Source organism: Pteronotus mesoamericanus, unplaced genomic scaffold (assembly GCF_021234165.1).
Source record: "Pteronotus mesoamericanus isolate MK-2021 breed Mesoamerican mustached bat unplaced genomic scaffold, CSHL_Meso_final contig_46, whole genome shotgun sequence".
NCBI classification, from domain to species: domain Eukaryota; kingdom Metazoa; phylum Chordata; class Mammalia; order Chiroptera; family Mormoopidae; genus Pteronotus; species Pteronotus mesoamericanus.
In genome coordinates this window covers 4189118-4205010 of record NW_026555170.1, presented here as the reverse complement: position 1 = coordinate 4205010, position 15893 = coordinate 4189118, and positions in this window count along the sequence as shown.

Genomic DNA, 15893 nt, shown 5'->3' with positions numbered 1-15893 from the left:
AATAGGATTGTGTAAAACAGGGGGCCAAATCTAACCAGAAGAGCTCTCCCACCGTTACTCTCAATTAAAGTATTTAAATGCTACTATAGTGAAACCGATCAAAATTATGTAAATAAGAATTTCTAAGAGTTGTTAGATTTTCTTAAGCATGGAAGTTGTTTTATTTTCCCTGCAAATTACCTAGTCTACATAAAGAGTAAACCTTGAAATGCAGTTTGGAAATCTCTCAGGTAGGTAACCAGGGAAAATTTAACAAGCAGTCTTCACTACTACCACTTAGCTTTCCTTTTCTCCAAAGAAAAAACAAAACCAAAGGTGTAGAGGCAGAATACATAAGGCACTTTGGAGGACAGGAAGTAGGATAGCCTGATTAGATAAGCCTTAGGCCCAGCTAAAACAATCTGACCAGCTGGGCACTAAAAGAGAAACTATTAAGAGTTACTTGGACTGAGTCACTTGACCACCCAAATTGCTTCCATTTCCTACTTCACACACTAAAAATGATGATATTCATTTTTTTCTTTTCTTCCCATTCTAGGGACACAGCAAGGCTGTCATGTCTGTGTTTAATGAATAAAATAATGAATGAACTCTGATCTCTTTGGTATGTGTAATGAATAAAATATTATTGGTATTAATAATAAAATACAGTTATTTAACATTTAACAGGCACAGATTGAGATTTTATTTCTGATGTCTAGAACTGTGCTTTGAGTCATCAAAGGACTTTAAATCAGTTGAATGTTCAGGCTGAATATATTTATATTATATTTTTCCCTTTTTTGGTTTAAGCATGAGTCAGGGACTTTGGAGCTAGAAATATGCCCTAGAAGGATTCAGGATTTACTGAGTCTCTCAAGTCCTCTCCTTCTCCCTGCCACTCGTGACCTCCCAAATATAGTCTACTAAATTCTCTATCTAAATTTTTATAAGACAATTTACATGACAGCAATTTTAGACACTATCCATTTGTGGATTCATTAAACTAGATTAAATTACTGCAATTAGATAATATGATTAAAAGTAATATTGCATTTATGCTGTAGGAAGATGTTTAAAATATGTTGTTAACTAAAAAAGCAAACTCAGAGTAAGTTTGCGTTATTGTTTAAAAATAATGCATCTGTGCAGACATACAGTGTTACTTTCTGATAATTAAAAAGCCATGTTTTTGCCCTGGTTAGTGTAGTCCAGTGGGTTGAGTGCCAGCCTGCAAACCAAAATGTCACTGGTTAGAGTCCCAGTCAAAGCGCATGCCTGGGTTGAAGGCCAGGTCTCCAGCTGGAGGCATGTGAGAGGCAACTGACTGAGATATCTGTTTCACACATGTTTTTCTCCCTCTCTTTTTCCCTCCCTTCCTCTCTCTCTAAAAATAAATAAATAAAATAAATAAATAAATAAATAACCTGTTTTTTCCCCAGTTTTTCATTCATCTATATTTTCAATTTTTTCTACTTATTGTTTTAATAAAATGTTTAAAATTAAATTAAAAATTTCAAAAAGGCTTTTTGGATAAACATATTTTGAGATTAAACACATGAGGTTTTATTAATAATAGTTGTGTTGGATTTACAAGTAAGTTTGATTTTTATTCATTTTTGCTTTATATTTATAAAAGGTTTTCTGACATTTGATAAATACTCTGATGATCTTTCCATTGTTGCCTTTCAAACATCCTACTTCCACTACTCACTAGCAAAGAACAAGCAGCAGTAGCAAACACTTGCAAAGTTTCAGGGATTCATGTAAAGTTTGTCAAGAATTATCTGCTGCAGGCTCTATACTGAAAGAAATGGCCTCAATGTACGATCTCTAGGTGAAGAGCCATGAGCAGAAGGCCAGGGTATACATGAATATCAAGCACTTCATCCAAACTCTTGAAAAGAGGGGTGATGAACAGGCCCTTTTAAAGGACTAGCCCTGTCTTTTTTGCCAAACTGTAATCTGTGCTACATATAATAATTCCTGAATTAAAAAGTTAGGCATTAAAGTACCAAGCTGACTTCACGAATCTATGAAATCTCATAACTTCATAGTCGTATTCCAGAAATTTTTAATGAACGCTGTCTATGTAGCAACAAGAGATTAAGAGTTTGTGTATTATATATTGCAGGAGATAGAGTGAAGGATAAATTGTTAAAAAAATTTATTTCTGTTTTAGAAATGTTTACAAAATGGAAATGGAGATAGACAACAAATTATAATACAAGGTGAAATAACCAACCAAACCCTTTGAGGATGGGTTTTCAGTGATTGGGAATAAAGCAGGGAAAAACTCCAAGTTCAACAGGACCAAAAACATGTGAGCATAAAATCACCTGGTTTACTTAAAAAAATGGTTAACCTTAATGGAAGAATGCATTGGGAGATGGTCTTAACAGATAGCATGAATTCAATTGTAACAGTCTACGAATGCCATTTTAGGAAATCTGACTATATTCTCTAGGCCATAGGAAGACATCTAAGGTTTTTATTTCAAAAGTTATATGCACTCTGACCTTCATCTTAAGAAGCTAATTCTGGAATGATCTTAAAAGATGGAATAGTATATTAAAAGTAATACCCAGAGATACCAATTGGAAAGCTAGTGGAATACTCTAGGCATGAGATGATGTCACTGCCTACAGTATAAGAGGAACCATAAAGACAAATAATAAACTGAGGAAGAAGCATTGTGCAGGTAAAATAAATAGAATTTAGTAATTTATTAGTGGCAGTGGTGAGGGTGATGAAAGACACAAAGATAATCAGGGTTCCTCTTATGCATGACTGGGAAGGTGAAGTACCAGCTCTACTGGATTGAGTTTAATTTGGCTATGAGACATCATGCAAATCCCTGGAAATCAGGATTAGAATTTCAGGAAAAAAAATGTAAAGTTACAAGTTATTGTCCAGAAGCCAAGGCAGGATATTTCCCAGGGGAAAAAAAAAGTGTTAAACAATGGAAGACCTAGACCAGAAACACAGGAAAAGATTACATAGTTGAGGGTTAATAAAAGGAAGCAGAAACAGTGATACAGACAGATAAGGAGTGAGAAGAATGATTATTAGCTTAAAAGGACCCATTTAAAAATCCAGAATAAGAAAATATAATCCTTGTGGTATATTTACACAATGTAATACTACACAGCTGTAGGGGGGAAAAAAAAAAGGAAGGAACTCTTACCATTTGCAACAGCATGAATGGACCTGAATATCATTATGCTAAACAAAATAAGCCAGTCAGAGAAAGACAAATTCCATGTGATCTCACTTATATGGAAATTTAATAAACAAAATAGACTGACAAACAAAAGAAAACCAAAGGCATGTGCGGGGTCAATGTGGCTCATTTGGTTGAAACATCATCCCATAACTGAAGGGTTGGGTGTTCCATTCCTGGTCAGGGCACAACAGGATGCAGCTAGACACCCTTCCAAAGAGGGATTTGTAATGGGGTTCATAAATTGGGATGTCCAAGAAAAATATAGGATATCTCACCACAACCCCCCAATGTGGGCTGCCTTGGGGGATGAGAGACAAAAGAGCAGGGCCATTGAGAGTCATTTTGCATGTCAATAACAGGAGGAGAGCTTCGTACTTCATATGCAAAGATGGCTATTTTGCATACCACAAGGCTAACCAGGAAGGTTTGTGTAACTTTAACCCAGCATGAAACCGGGTGGCAGCTCCCCCCATTGCAGTGCTTGCAGAAGGAGTTGGAGATGGGGTTGCAGGGGAGGATTCCCCCTGGGGTTGGGACCCAGGCGTGGCAGCCATGCTACAGGCTTTTGACTATGTAGCTTTGAGAGTGGAGTAGGGGTTCCCTTGACCATGTAGCTTAGGAAGCAAAAAAGCAAGATGTAGCAGCCATGCAGGCAGCTCCACACCACTCCCCAAACCCTGTTACAGCGTGTGGGCGTGACAGTTCAGAGATGGTTTGCTCCATGCCACAAGGGAATGATGTGAAGACCCTGTAGGAAGGAAAGGGGTGAAAGGTCTCTCAGTAGTGGGCCATAAGAAGGTGCCACGTGTTTCTGAATTAAGAACTGAAGATCGAGGCAACGCAGAAGATGGTGCTGGGGACAGCAAGAGGCCTGCCAAGCTGAGCTCCAGTCTTCTGTTCTTTTTCCTTCTGAAGGACGGTACCCCGGACTGGCCTGACTGGGAAAAAATGGGAAAGCAAGACTCTGAGTGCTGGTGGATGTTTTAAAGGGATTTTGAGATTTAATGGTGATATTTAGCCATTAATCAAAACCTGTATAACCTTTGAATGAATAGTTCCTTTCCTTTTCACCAAACTCTGCCATTGAGAGCCATAGTTTTTAAGGACAGTGGGTAAAAGACCTAGAACAGAGGGACCCTGGAGAAAGGCGGGGCGGGGGGGCGGGCATTGTTCTGATAATAGCATCTGAGGCTCCCCTGACAACGGGTCCATGTTCAATAACAAGGGCACATAAGCAGGCTGAGGGTTCTTTCCTATCTGGACACATGTACGAAGAAACCAATTGATGTTTCTCTCTCTCACATCAATGTTTCTTGCTCTCTCTCTCTCCCTCTCTCTCTCTCAGCAATGAAAAAAATGTCCCTAGGTGAGAATGAAAAAAAAAAAATTAAAACCAGAGGCATGGATACATGGAACAGCCTGGCAGATCTCAAGGACGAGGTGTATGGGAGGGACTGAAAAATATTAGCCAAAGAACACATATGCACATAGCTCATGGACACAGACAACAATGTCGTGAAGGTTGGTGGGCGGTAGTGGGGGCTGGGCAGATGGAAGAAAAGGGGGGAAATGAGGAACATCTGTATTAGTGTCAATAATAAAAAAGAAATACAATAAAAGTAAGGAACAATATCAGGTAATAAATGGGGCAGAAAGCTTAAGGAACAAAGAGTGGCCAGTAGTAGTCAAATGTAGCAGAAAAGTTGGGAAAGTTGAGGACTAAGAAGAATGACTAGAAAAGACAAATAATGCATTTCTAATGACCTCTGAAACAGCAGTTTCAGTAAAGTGGAAGGCAGAAGCAATAAAGAAACACTTTGAAGGGGGTAAAGAAATGAAATAGCATTTTAAAACAGTCTTTCACAAAATTAAATTTAATAAAGTTAAGAGATACAAGGTATCATTTTGGCAGAGAAACAGGGCCTGGCAATGAGTTTTTGTTTTGTTTATATTTGAAATATGGGGGTTTGTGTTTGTTGACTGAAGAAATTCTAGTGAAAATAAAGAAATTAGATATAAATTGAATGATAAATTATGGGACAAGAATTATAGAATTGAGAATAATAATGAATTCAATCAATAACAAGAATGAATTCAATTAAGAACAAAGGGAGTAGCCTTGAAAACATGGACCACTTTCATTTTGAACAAAGGAGAAATAATTTGGAAGTCCAAGAACAAGTCAATTCAATGAAAGAGAAGGAAATATGTTGACCTTTTTCCTTCTAGCATAAAAAAGAACCACCCCATGGTTTTAAGGTAATACACAGATGTAATAATTTTATGTCCTATCAGTGGTTCACACAACAATTTTAAATCCTCAGAGAGTTCTGGGTGTAACATCATCTGAAATAACTGGGCAGGTAAGAGTATAGCTCACAGACTCAGAAGATAGGTGAACCTAAGAACAGTTGCTGCCATTGCAATTAAGTTTCCTTAGCTAACACCTTTTCACTAAGAGAATAAAGTGGATCTATTTAGTGCCTGAAAATCCAGTGGCTACACTTGGTTCAGTGAACGCCACAACATCATACCTCTTCTTTTATGTAAACCCACTTTCATAAGCAACAGCTGTCTTAGAAAAGATGACATCAGTGAGATCAGCATCTAGGGAAAATGCCAGTCTTTCTACTCAGAGTAGGGTGTAACTGGCTGGACAGGGGTCATATAGCCTGGATTCAAAATCCAGCTTTACCTTTGGATTACCTTGACCACAAGCACAAGCATATTACTGTACTTTCTCTGTCTCTTCTTCAATGAGACCAAACTAAGGCTTGTTGTGACAATGGAATAACTAGTGCATAATAAGAACCCATACAAATTAGTCACCATTTTTCCTCCTCTAGCTATCCTCCCTCTGCTCTTTTCCTCCCTTTCCTCCTCTTTTTTCTTCTTCCTCCTTTTCCTTCTCTTCATCCCTCTTTTTATTTTCTACTTCAATAAAATTACTAATTCATTCAACAAACATCTACTGAACACTCATTATAGGCCACGTATTCTATATGACCTGGATTTATACTGATGAACAACATAGACACAATTCCTGAGCTCTGTGAACTACCAAACTAGTTCAGAAGGCAAATTTAGAACAAAGAAAAATATAAACAAATATATAATTACAAATTGTGATCATTTCATTGAAGGAAAACAGCAGGGGTCCAAAAAAAAAAATCAAATGATATCAATACTTATTCCAAAGTAGAGGTAGGGGAAGAAGTGGAGATATAAAAACCCAAAATTTTGAAAGACTCAATATTATTAATTTTCCAAAAATTGTTCATCCAAAAATTATTTGTTCCATGTCAACTCAATCAGCTAATATTTTAAGTGCTTTACCACACATAATATACAGGATGGAACAAAAGTAGGTTTACAGTTGTAAGTATGCAGAAAAGTTTATTCTTATATTATTTATTAATTACTGCATTATTTTCTACACAAATAACTGTAATCTACTTTTTCCCCACCCTGTATTTATCAAAATTTCTGTATTGAAAAACAGAAAAATCTTTGCTCGAAATCTAAGGTTATTTCTATAGGAAATAATTTAATCAACTAAAAACTAGTGAATTCCATTAAAAAGATCAAGAAAAAATTAAAACAGACCTTTAAATGAGTGTTACATATTTTAACTAAACTTAGTAAGACTAGTTTATGTAGAAGACACAATCTAAAGCTAAATTAGCTAAATCTATAACCTGAAGAAAAAAGACGTTATATGAGAATTAAAAGGAAAAATAATCATAGATAATTTATATAATATACGTCATGTTGATATTGCTGTATAATGTTATCTGAAGTGCTAGGAAAAGGTTCTTAGCGCTTGCTGCAGATATAATATGGGGAGGTTAATTATAATTAGGCTAAAAGAAAGATGAAAACAAGAATGCTAAAACATTCAAAGAGAGACATTGGAAGACTACAGTGATATCAGGCCTCAGAATTTGAGGTTAACAAAGAGAGCAACTTTGGGCAAAACTAGTAGTCAAAATCAATAAAAGAATAAGTGTGAGTTAAGTCAAGAGAGTTGCTTTCCTTTTACTTGAAAAGATTGCCAAAATGCAGGCAATGGGAAAAGTAAGGCAATACCCATGGTCTGCCTCACAGCTTATAGCAAGAAAGAAGAGAAACTTTAGGACCTGATTCTCTTTGTTGGATATCTGCCCTGCCACATGACTAGAAATATGCAAGTAAGTGTCAAATTTATTGTGCTCACCTGAAGTCTTTGAATTCATAATTACTGCTATATCAAGAATATATGAACTCTTAAAAGTGCATTTGCTTTTATAAACATTTTTGTTTGTTTTACTTTCCAGCAGCTAACAACATCTTTCCACAGAAAAGAGTGGATTAGTAAAATTTTGATGAGTATGTCAGAGCTAGCATTTAAACTGAGGCAACTGCCCATAAGAAAGAAAAAATATAAATAGATAATTAATGAGGTATGATTATGTTACTTATGCATTATTATCATGGGTGCCTTAAGCAAGACACATATTAGTGACAAGAAGAATATATACAAATATTCTATATATTTTATTCCCTACTATAAAAAGAAAAATATATTCAATTTAAGTAAATTTGGGAAAACAAATCAAATAAATATAAAGCCAGGCACCAGTTTCTCTAAGGAAGGTAGACATTAGCTTCAAAATACAAGTGAAGAGTTCAAACAAATGAGTGAAGTAGATGTATTGCAAATCTGCTTCTCTTCATTAGCTTGTAACATTAGCTTAAATTTTCTATTCAAATATGAAATGTATTTTTCTACATTGCAATTATTAGTTGATAGTTGCCATTAAAAAGAGTATTTTAGGAGTTTTTACCTCTATTTACCACACTTCCTCTCAGTTACTGATTTTAAAGTCATGGCAACATTTCTTTGTAAAAATCTTTATAATTCACAGCTTTGAATAATTTCCATGCACCCTATAAAAATTTCACTATGAGAAATTAAGTCGATAAGAGTTTACTTTGGATGTTGCCATTTTAAACAATTTATAGGAAATATTTTTTGCTTTGCTAAATAGTATGAGAAACAAAAAGCCTAAAATATTTAATAGATTTAAAGTCTTTTCTTTTGACCTTAAACAAACCATATTAAATAGGGGGGTTTATTCTCGGGGAAGCAAAGCTAAATTCAATATTATAACATTTCTATGTTGAAAGTTAGTCCACAGTGATAATACACACATACTGACTTCTCATTGAGATGAATATCAATAAATTGATTGACCTGAGAGATAAATATTGATTTTTAGTGAACCCAAGTTCTATATTCATATCAGGCAATTCTTCTTGATATTTCCTAGGACGCAAAGTCAATAAATGAATTGTTATATTTATATTCTGAATAATTTCCCAAGTCTGCAAGAAAGTTAGGTTTTTTCACGGTATTATAGAGAAGTGCTGATCAATTCACATCTATATTCTGTGAGTGCTTACTAAAAATATCCAAATGGAATATCTCTCATATTTGTTGTTCTAACATTTGTCTCCTTTTAATAACACTATTATTCCAGTTCAGTGCTATTTCTTATATTCAATTTCTTTCCATTTGCTAGATTTATTTTTATGTGCCACCGCTATATTCAGGCTTCTTTGACATAAGGCCAGCACACATGTTCACTGAAGTTAGTTCAGAAAAAAATTTAGTTGTTAGATAGACTGTTCTGGTCTGATTGGCAGTAATTAAAATAAACATGCAGATATTTGCATGAATTGACTTTAACTTAAGTGAATAAGGTTTCTAGTATTCTGTACATAAGCATAAGATTCCTTTCTGCATTAGGGATATTGCATTGCCCTCTCTAGCACCCAGCTTGTTTGGATTTGGTCTAAAGGGCCTAATAGTAGCACTAGGTATATGCTCAAGTTTTGAACAAGCATCAAGTCATTTGCTGAAAAATAAATCAAGTCCTGATAAGGGTAACCTGAATTTCTGAACCAGGAACTCATTACTATCAATGCAAGTTACTATAGTTTATCTAATGCATATTTTGAACAATGCCTTCAAATATAGTTATCCTTTTATTTCCACACTGAGTCTTGATTCCAAGGAAGGCAAGAAGGTATAATTTTTTTCTTTATTAACCTCCTGGAAAAATATAATAGTGTAACTGAAGACACATGAATCTACTATAAAGACAGCAGAGTTTTCTTGAGCATCATTTTTACCAGATGGTAGATATATTAGTTTGCCAGGGCTGCCATAACCAAATACCACAAACATGATGACTTAAACAATAAAATGTCTTTCCTTACTACTCCAGAGGCTAGAGGTCTGAGATCAAGGTATCAGAAAGGCTGGTTTCTTCCAAGTGCCTCTTTCCAAGTGGCTTGAAGATGGCTTGTATCTTTTTCCAATATCTTCACATGGTCTCCCCTCTGTGTATCTGTGACCTAATTGCCTCTTCTTACAAAGTGCACCAAGTCATACTAAATTAGGACCCACCTCCATGACCTCATCTAACCTTAATTACTTTTTTAAAGGCCCTACCTGCAAATACAATCACATTCTGAGATACTGGAGATTAGGATTTCAACATATGATTTTTGAGGGGATACAAGTCAGCTGATAACAGTACATAAGAAAAACAATTGTTTATTTAAAATTAGCAAAAAAGTAGCATAGAGAGAATACAAAATTTGCATGATGTAAAGACAGACAAGTGACTTCAGAAAATGTTTGTTTGTATTACACTTCTTCAGACCATGTCCCTGGAACTCCAGAGTATAGGGTTCTTTGCTCTGGGAATGTTTCAGAGGAAATATTAAAGGAGCACTTGTAGTGATAAAATGATATTTTAAATTGAACAATTCTTCATTCAAATTCTGACATCACCGCTTGCCTGTCTCATATTGTAGCAAATTATTTGTGATAACTAAGACTCAATTCTTTTTCTTGTGATTATGAATAACAATAATACCTAGTTCATAAAGGTGGTATGATTATAGGAGATAACATTATAAAAATAATGAGCACAGTTAAGTGGCTGTATAAATATTAGATTTTTAATGTACCACATTTTAAGATTACTATGTCATAGTTTGAAAATAAAATCTTAAAATATGACCATGACCTAAAAGATATTAAGAAGGAAGTTGTATTTAATAAGATAGTAAAAATTGTAGGCATTTAAGGACAGCATTTGGAGATGTTTGTTTAAAGTCTGCTTTAGTATATAGACATTAAGCATTATACAAAGATATTACATACAAAAATAAATACACTAAGGAACTCATGTACAATAACCTCTGTATTTTAGGAAATATCAAGCTCTTATTTGTTTTTAATTTTTGCAAATATATAGATAGATTTATTCATGTATACACATACATACAAATATACATGTAGTGTATTCACAAAATTATGAAAGTTTGGGAATCACCATAACATTATTGTATATTATTACATATAATTATTTCCTAATAAGTATAAGGATTAGAAGAGCTCACATTAATTAAGTATTTCCTGCTTAATTAGTACATGGGAAGCCTTTGGAAGAGGAACTGGCATCCAGTGATCAATAAATGAATGAATGTTATTAGTGGCATGATTATGTATCAGTCACTATACTAAATTTAGATGTGCTATTTCATTTTAATCTCTCAATATGAGATAAGTGGTATTATTATAGCATTTTACAGGTGAGGATGTCGGGGCTCGGATAGGTAAACTCAACTAGCATATGAAAACCATGTTCAAAGCAAGGTCTTTCTGACTTTAGAATCCAAAATCTTGACAACCATGCTATAATACTTCAACATTTCATCATCAGGTGTGTTAGTCTCCATAGACATTCCCCTATTTAGTTTCAGACTCTCTCTGCTTTCAGTAATGCTTGCTCCCTTCCAGTTCATTTAGTTAGGTGATCATCTTTATTCCAATAGGTTCCCAAAATATATTAAGTAGGTCCTACCTAAACAAAGGGGGTCCTGCACCTATTCTTCCTCTCCTTTCTATTCTCTTTTGGTTGAAATTAAATGACAATGGTGTATGTCTGTAAGATACATGATTACATTTGCAAATGGAACCAATGGATCCGATTACCTTCTCTTATCAAAATGGTTTAAGATTAGAAGGAAACAGAAGGATCAAAGAGTGAAAAATATATCATTAAAAAGCACCTTTGGAAGAAACAAGACAGATGAGTGATGGCATACACTATTTTCTTAGCTTTCAATCCAATACGTTTTCCAAAATTGAAAGGTGTTTATTGAATCTGAATAACTAATTATAGATTAAATATGTTTTTGATTGGCCTAAATTTCTGAAAAGTTATTTGCAAAGATGTTTAATTATTTTTTTCTAAAAATGATTGTTGTATTAATTTTACCCATATTATATAATTTTTTTGCCTTTTTTAATTTAATTTTATTTTTTAATTTATAAATCATGTTTATTCTATTACAGTTGTCTCAATTTTTAACCCTTTACCCCTCTCCACCCTTCCCACCCCTACCCCCTGCTCCCACAGTCAATTCCCACTCTGTTGCCCATGTCCATGGGTCATTCATACATGTTCTTTGTCTAGTCCTTTCTCCTTCTTTCCAAAATTGTCCTCCTTCCCCATCCTCTCTGATCACTTTCACTATGCTCCATGTCTCCGTGCCTGTGGTTTATTTTGCTCATTAGTTTATTTTGTTGAATAGAGTCCACTTATAGGCGAGATCATATGGTATTTGTCTTTCATCAACTGGCTTATTTCACTTAGCTTAATATTCTCCAGTTCCATCCATGTTGTCACAAAAGGCAGGAGTTCCATCTCTCTTTCTTTCTTAAATGCAGATTGATTTTATTTATTTTTTTAAATGTCAAAGTTAATTATAAAATATTAAAAACATTTAAAACCATTATAAAGTCTCAGCAATTAAACCAACATGACACCTGCACAGAAATAATTAAATAGAGCAATGAAATATAATGAGCATTCTAGTGACAAACGTATATTTCTATCTGACAGTGTAATACATGATTAAGTTGATATTTCAAATCAATGGGTAAAATAAGTCTTATTCAACAAATAAGGTGCATGGACCACTATTACTTGAAATAAAACAAATATAGAGCCCTATTTCACACATTATACAAGAAATATTCAGGTGAGTTAAAAATCAATATGTAGAACCTAAGGAGTTTTAGAAGAAAATAGAACTAATATTTTTCATGACCTGAAGTAAAATATTCAAACCCAGAAGCTATAAATATTGACAATATGACTATATTAAACATTTAACTATATAGTAATATACATATAAAAAAGTTAAAAGACAAGGAATAGAATAGAAAAGTATTTGCAACACATCCAAAACATGGTTAATAGGTTTTTTCTTTTTTGTTTGCTTGTTTGTTTGTTTGTTATTTTAGGGGAAAAAGTTCTGCCCTTTAATCAATAAATGGATAAAGAATACCAAAAAGTCATTTAAAGCTTTTTTTTAAAAAAAAATAATAGAAATAGGCAAGAAATATACTAAAATAGGTTTAGTATCAACAAATAGTAAAGGAACAATTAAAATAACATCATTATCATGATCAGGTTAATTAGTATTAAAAATATTGGTGATATCAAGTATTGGCAAGTCTGAAAGGAACTGGGTATTCATAGAAACTTTTTCTTCATCTTAAAGCAGTCCCTTTAGCATATTTTGCAGTGCTGGTTTGGTGGAGGTGTATTCTTTTAGCCTTCTTTTATCTGGGAAACTCCTTCTTTCGCCTTCATATTAATTCAGAGCCTTGTTGGGTAGAGCAGTATTGGTTGCAGGCCTTTGCTTTTCATGACTTGGAATATTTCTTGCCACTCCCTTCTGGCTTGCAGTGCTTCTGTTGAGAAGTCAGCTGCTAGCCATATTGGGGCTCCCTTACATGTTACTACCTGTTTCTCCCTTGCTTGCTTTAGGATTCTCTGTTTGTCTTTGATATTTGCCATTTTAATGATGATGTGGCTTGGAGTGGACCTCATTGACTCCCTCTTGAATGGGACCCTCTGTGCTTCCTGGACTTGTGTGACTTTTTTCTCCAATTAGGGAACTTTTCCATCATTGCTTTTTCAAACAGGTTCTCTATCCCTTCCTCATCCTCTTCTCCTTCTGGTATCCCTATTATATGGATATTATTACGTTTCAGGTCGTCCTACATTTCCCTCAATGCCTCTTCATTCTTTTTGAGTCTTTTTTCATTTTCTTGCTCTTTTGGGGAGCTTTTTTCTACCTTGTCTTCCAACTTGCTGATTCGGTCCTCAGCTTCATCTAGCTTGCTTTTGATTCCTTCTACTGTGTTCTTCAATTCAGAAATGGTATTCTTCATTTCCTCTTGTCTCTTATTGATAGTTTCTATGTCCTTTTTCATGCTGATATAGTTTGCAGTAAGTTCCTCATAGTTTCCCTGTAGTTTTTGATAATTCTTTCTGGGCTGACTGAGCTCATTGAGCTTCCTTAGAACTGTTGTTTGGAACTCAATATCTGATTGTTTACTTGCCTCTATTTCATTTAGGTCTCTTTCTGGGGATTCCTCATTTTCCTTCTAGTGGGGCATATTTCTTTGTCTTCTCATTATTTGTGAGACTCTTCTCTTTTGCTTCTGATTCTTAAGTTGCTCTGTCTTGTTTTCCTGACTTTCTAGTGTGAACTTCTATGATGGGAGACCACTGTTTTTACTTTCTGGATCTGCCTCTGATAATGTCAGATGCTGTCTCTGTCTGACCTTAGGCAGTCTGTTTGAGACTTCCAGTCATCTACTGTTAGTGGCTGTCTCCTTCAGCTGTTAATCTATTCACTCTGCACTCAGCAGGGAGTTAGACAACTCAGGGAGGGGTGGAGTCCCTCCTGGGGGCGGGGTTATTGGGTCCTCTCGTGCTGGTGCCATATGGGGAAGGAGTCCACCCTGGGATCCTGACAGCTACTCTCTCAGTTCTCAACCCAAAGCCCCCTTCCCCAGTCTCTCCTCATGAGTCTCTAGTCCACTCTGTCCCGCCTTTGCCGGAGACCAGGGTAAGTGCTGCAAATAAAAATTTATGCATTGGCCCTTTAAACAGTTCTTTGCATCTCCAGCCACCTTTCTCTGGCAGAGAGCAACCCTGCCACTTTTCGCAGCTGGCTGTTTTCTGTGTACTTTTTGGGCTCCAGTGCTGTGGGCTAGGGATCCCCGCTTTTGATTTAGACCCTGCTCTTCTCAGGGGGATCCAACTGGCCATTTCAGTATCCCTCTGGTGCTATCACCCGTGGGTGCCCCACCCACCTTCTCAAGTCTCTACCACACTCCTTACTGGTTAGATTGCCCTTAAGCCAATTCTTCTGTCTCTGAAGTTACAAGGTTCCTCTCTTGCTATTGTTCAGTTGTTTGTTCCAGGTGATTTCTCCCCAATTTATTTGTAATTCCAGGTTGGTCTTGGGAGGAGGTCAGTGTGACTTCCACTCACTCCTCCACCATCTTGATTCTCTAATTATTGTTTGTGAAACCAATATGCTGTTCTGACCACCCTTTTTGATTTTTATTAAAGATTGTATTTATTATTTTTTTAGAGAGAGAGGAAAGGAGAGAGAAAAACATTGATGTGTGAGAGAAATATCAATCAGTTGCCTCTCACATGCACCCCAACTGGGGACCAAGTCCAGAACTCAAGCATGCGCCCTGATCGGGATTCGAACCAGTGAGTTTGGCTTTGAAAGATGGCACCCAGCCAACTGAGCCACACCAGTCAGGGCTATCCTATTTTTGGTTTTGTTCCTTTCTTTTTTTGTGTGGTTGCCTGTTTTTCTTTGGTATGCATGAATATTTCTGGATTTCAAATTTAAAGAACATATAACAGATCTCTGAACCTTTCTTGGAAAGACATTAATGAAAAACAGAATGTCAGTTTAATATAACTTGTTACTATTCACCTCAAATCCTCCCTGGTGGATTCCCATGAGGAAGAGGAAGCTGACTTGCCACATTTATACATTATATTTCTTTAATCTCTTCACTTAACCTTTAGACAACTTAATTATTTCTAAAAATAATAGCATATACTTTATAGAAATTAAATTTTCCATTAAAAATTACCAAAACAAATGGATAAGTGCTTCCATAGCTGTAAAGAAAGACAAAGTGAAGATGTCAGCTAAAAGGAAATAAAAGATGGAAAGAAAATTACTGTGTCATCAAAAATATAATGAAGTTTAAAAGAAATAAAAAAATAAGATGAGACATTTTGTAGGACATATAAAACAGTGTGACTAGAGCCAATAAAATAAGAAACTTTGGTGAAGGAAATGTCACTAATTAGATATTGTTAAAGCAGAAATAAACATTTTATTTTATACTTGTATAGGATAACAAATAAAAAAGAGACTTAAACAAGCAATAGCTGGTTTTTCCACAGATCAGGGTACAGATTGTATGACATTTTCTCCACAGGAATACAATGTAATCATGTGGTGCTGTGACACCATGAGATGACTGAAAATATATTATGGAAAACATCTTGAACATGTGTGCCACACACAGAAGACGCAAATGCATTCTTGAACCCCTGGAAAGGGTGAAAAGAAAACTGCTAGATAAATGCCTTTAAAAAAAAATAATCTACAAAGAAACAAAAAATTCTAACCCAACCTCTCTAACCTTGGTCTCATTATCAGTGGAAGTTAAAAATAATTGTCATAAATATATCACCTTGTACTCTCAGAATATACTCTTAAAATTAAA